This window comes from Bidens hawaiensis, unplaced genomic scaffold, assembly GCF_021521415.1.
Source record: "Bidens hawaiensis isolate Kalapana, Puna unplaced genomic scaffold, B.hawaiensis_p1.1 tig00023456_1, whole genome shotgun sequence".
In the NCBI taxonomy this organism is placed as follows: Eukaryota; Viridiplantae; Streptophyta; class Magnoliopsida; order Asterales; family Asteraceae; genus Bidens; species Bidens hawaiensis.
Genome location: NW_027493689.1, coordinates 99,723 through 104,634, shown reverse-complemented (window position 1 = coordinate 104,634; position 4,912 = coordinate 99,723).

The window sequence follows — 4,912 nt, the reverse complement described above, 5'->3', positions numbered from 1 at the left end:
ATCTAAAAGAGGGACCCGTAAGCCGACCCGCCATGAAGATTAAAAAGACTTAGATGGATCTTCTTCAAATATTTCAAGAATCTTATTTCTTGATATGCAAGTTATTTTATTTTAATTATGAATTTGTTTCCTAGTTTGATTATGTTTCCTATTTTTCTTGTTTTCTTTAAATACTGTTGAACTTTTTAATAATAATCAGAGAATAATTATTTGGTTATCTTTCTTCTTTACCTTGTATTCTTGGGAGATTTGCAGTTGTCTCGAGTAAACCGTATCAATTGGTGCTTTGATCCTTAGCCTGCATGGCTATGGAAGAACTCTTGTGGGAACATCCACTATTACCTAGTTTTATTGGATCTAATTCTGCTCTATGGATCTCTCAAGCTGAACGATATTCTCTTTTACGCGATCTATGGCGACGAGCATTTTGCGTATGTCATTGGATCCTTTGATGATGAACTATTCTGGTGGTTCAATGGTTGGCATCGGAGTTCCGACTTCCTCACCTGGGATGATTTCACTACAGCAATGCTTACTCAATTCCATGCTAGTTCTATCAATGTAATTGCCAAGTCAGATCATGAAACCATTGTTGATGAGGTATTCAATATCTCCCCTTCTGATTCGGATTTGCAATTGGTTCCATATTATGTTCAGGATACCACATTGATTCATGGTGGGACATCGTCTTCACTTAATGCTATGGATATGCAACAGAAAGTTACTCAAGGATTGAGGGATGCTACCTTAAGTGGGCATGCAACTGGTAAATATAAGCAACAAAATAGTAAATAGTAATGTGATGGTTAATAAAGATGTCAATCAAATTGACAACAATAGAATTAGCTGGTTGCCACCGACACCGTTTAAAGGTGCAACAAGGCGACCCGTGTTGCGCCCCTTGTGGCAGTTAGTTGACATTGGCCCGAATAACACCGAAAGACTCGAATGGTGGCCACTACGGTGCAATGTTGAGTCCGCCCCGAATGCCGGAGTAAGACTCGAGTGGCGACCGCCATGGCGACATCATTCCGTCCTTGAGAACAAGAACGTTTTCCGGGGTCGGGAGTTGATACGATCCAAATATCACAAAGGGCCCGATCTAAAAGAAAGACCCGTGAGCCGACCCGTCATGAAGATTACAAAGATTTGGATGAATCTTCTTCAAATATAATCAAGAATCTTATTTCTTGATATGCAAGTTATTTTAATTATGAATTTGTTTCCTAGTTTGATTATGTTTCCTACTTTTCTTGTTTTCTTTAAATATCGTTGAATTTTTTAATAATAACCAGAGAATAATTATTTGGTTTTCTTTCTTCTTTACATTGTGTTTTTGTGAGATTTGCGGTTGTCTCGAATAAACTGTATCAAAACACTTACATGCGCTTTAACATTCACAAGAGTAATGTCCAGTCATCCTACATTTAAAGCAAGGGTTCAATCCTACCCCGATACTCACTATCATACCTCTATCCACACAACTTACAATGAGGACGCTGAACAAACTAATGAGTAAAATCTTGGTCTGATACCATATAATTAGAGAGAAAATTGGGATAGTTTATGTTATATTAATTCGTAACTTGAAATAGATTACAATGTTGTTCATATACAAATCAAAACAAACGAAACTAGCTACAAAAATAACTCTCGTAAGATATGATTATTTGGGCTAGAAGTCCATTAAATATTTGACAATTTTGTAGACAGTACTCAGTTATATAACTAAATTAAAAATTTAGAATTAGTCAACTTTTATATTTCAACCATTAAATAATAATTTATTTATATCACCACAAATTCAACTTTTGACCAACAAAACCACGGGCATGATCAAAAGATAAGACACGAAACTTAACGTGATTTAGTGGGAAAACAAAAGTTATTCAATATATAATTAGTTGGAAACAAGTATTTATTAGTTGGAAACAAGTATTTTTTATTGTTGCATTTGTCTTAATACATATTTCAAAAGGCTATTGATATACAACTTGGAAACAGATAGATCCTTTATAATGCGACATTGCGAGGTATGTCCCCACGTACATTATTTTAAGAGATGAATTTGTCTTGCCGTGCCTTGAAAGTATTTTCTCCTAAGACTAACGTGAACTGCATGGAACTAGTAGGAAACCCAATGATGTTAAGATGACGATAATTTACAACACGGCACTTGTAATTTGCGACACGGGACTCGTTTTCTGTAGTTTATCAAACTCTTGCGATATAGTGTAACTAGCAGTTACCCGTCCGGTGGACGGGAATATAAACGCAGTAATGTGATACTAACATTAAGTCAATAACATATGCAACGGTTTGATTATGGTACAATACATTTTGAGAGATACGGAAACACAGGAATTGCAAATTGAAGGGTATTACTTCATGCCTATTTATATATTTATTATTGTTGGAACAAAAGAGCGTCCACATTTTTTGACACACCGATTTTAGACATTTGTCAACCTATATTTCTGATTAAGAGATTCATGTAAATACGCATAAATATATTTTACATTAGTATATGACACAAAATTAACACACTCGTTTAACTACTCGTAACATGTTTAAACCTTGATATATATATAGGGGTGGGATCTAGTGAATACCCTTCTTAAAGAGAAAACTTAAAAACTCCTAAAAACTAATAAAAACTATTTTTAACTTTTTTTTTAAATTTTTTTTGAAGTTTCTTTTTTTTTTCCATTATTCTTATATGTGGTTATTGGTTCAAAAAAAAAACTCTCGTCGGTAACCTCGTCGTTGTAGTGCACATGTGCAGTAGTGTGCATAGTGTGCATTGCATTAGAGATGTTCAAAACGGTTTGGGACTAGGAACCGGAACCGGTTCCTAACCGGTTCCTATATTCAAAACCCCATTATAAACCGGTTCCAGGCTCGAACCGGTTAGGGAACCGAACCGGTTCTCCCACCCTCGGACACCTAACCTATCTAACCGGTTCTTACCGGTTCCTAAACCGGTTCCTGTACTGTAACCGGTTACAATGTAAAAAATTTTTATTTTTTTTCGTTTTTCGTTTGCGATTTGGATTCTAAACTACGATTCGTATTTGTATAAAATGAAAAATAAAAAAAACAATTAACATAAAATTCATTTTATTTACTTTAAGAAGTTCAAAAAAAAAAAGGTTACATGTTTTAAAATCTTCAAAAACAAACTAACAAAACATTAAACTTATAAATATAAAGTTGTGACATATTATTTCTAGAAAAGCCTTCTTGTTCGTCGTAATTATTGAGCGGCGACTTCTTCCTCGGAATTACTTGTAGAAATGCCTTCTTGTTCGTCGTGCACTCGAACATCAAGTGGTGTTTCATCTTCGAGAGTGGTTACGTGTTGAATACGATCGATTGAGTCCAAGTGATCCTTTAAGCAAATGCACATCTCCACCGACTCCGAATTTAGTCTTGTTCTTCTCACCGATATTACCCTGCCGCTAAGAGAAAAGGCGGATTCCGAAGCTACCGTAGAAGCTTTGACGGTTAGTAAATTACGGGCCATGGTGGCAAGAATCGGAAACTCGGTTTCCTTTACCTTCCACCAAGCCAAAACATCAAAAGTGCCATATTCCTCTTCGGATAAACCGGTAGAGTAATCATTTGCACTATACCTTCCTAGTTCGCTTGAAAGGGTGTTACCCCTTTGTTTTTTAGCCGTTACGTTGTGAACGGTGTTCATAAGGCTAATCATGGGATCTCGTACTCTAGTAGCACTTGAACTTGATGAATACCCCCCCGGCATAGGCATGTGTATGTTTGACCCATATTTATTTAAATAAAAGTCATACATAAATTTAAAATTCAAGTTAAAATAATTTTTTGCCTCTGTTGAAAAGTTTAGGTCAACTTCATGCATATCTAAGGCTGAAAAAATTTCGTCTATCACACATTCAACCCCCGTAACATTTAACATTGGGTTTAAAGCGGCGGCGCAAGTAAAAACCGGTGACAATTCAAGAAAGTATTTTTTTAATTTAAACTTCATTGGTAATATGATGTTTGAAAACATTGGACTTTTATATTCAAATTCTTTAAGATTGTTAACCATTAAAAATAACTCCGAAAGAACCAAGGGACTTGTCGGATAATACGTTCCCGATAGTTTCGTAGTTGATGTTTTAAAAACTTCAAGAAAAGTCGATAAGTCATTGATAATTTCCCATTTCTCATTTGAAAAGGGGATTGCCAAATCATTCTCGGCAAGACTAGAATGAAACATTTGTAAAGTTTCTCTTTGTTCCAAAGCACTTTGAAACATTATGCAAGTGGAATTCCATCGATGAGGTACATCCCAATTAGCTCCCAAAGCTTTTCTTCCCGTATCTTTACAAAATTTTCTATAATCCATTTGTCTTTTTTTACTTTTCTTAAAAACTTCATATATCATTAGTCTAAAATCGTTTATAACCGATGTAACATCATCCGAAGCAAGTCCGTCTTGCACGATTAAATTAATGATATGTGCAACACACCTTGAGTGAAAAAATATACCATTGCAAATCGGCGTATATTTTAATTTTAATTTATCAACCGCCGATGTATTATTCGACGCGTTATCAAATGCCATTGAAAATATATTATTTTATAGTTTATAAGTTTTTATAACATAATCTAAAATTTCAAACAAATTATCTCCCGTATGTGGATACTCAAAGAGTTCGAAAGCAATGGTGCGTTTCATCATTTCCCACGATGACGGGTCTACCCAATGAGCGGTGACACAAAGATAAGATTCGGGTAGACCATGTGGAGCCGACCAAACATCACTAGTTAAGTTTATTCCCGTATTTATATTTTCAAAATATGCAATTAGTACCTCTTTGGCCTTCTTCCACAATTTTAAACAATAACGTTTAAGAGTATGACGACTTACGTGAGTGTATTGTGG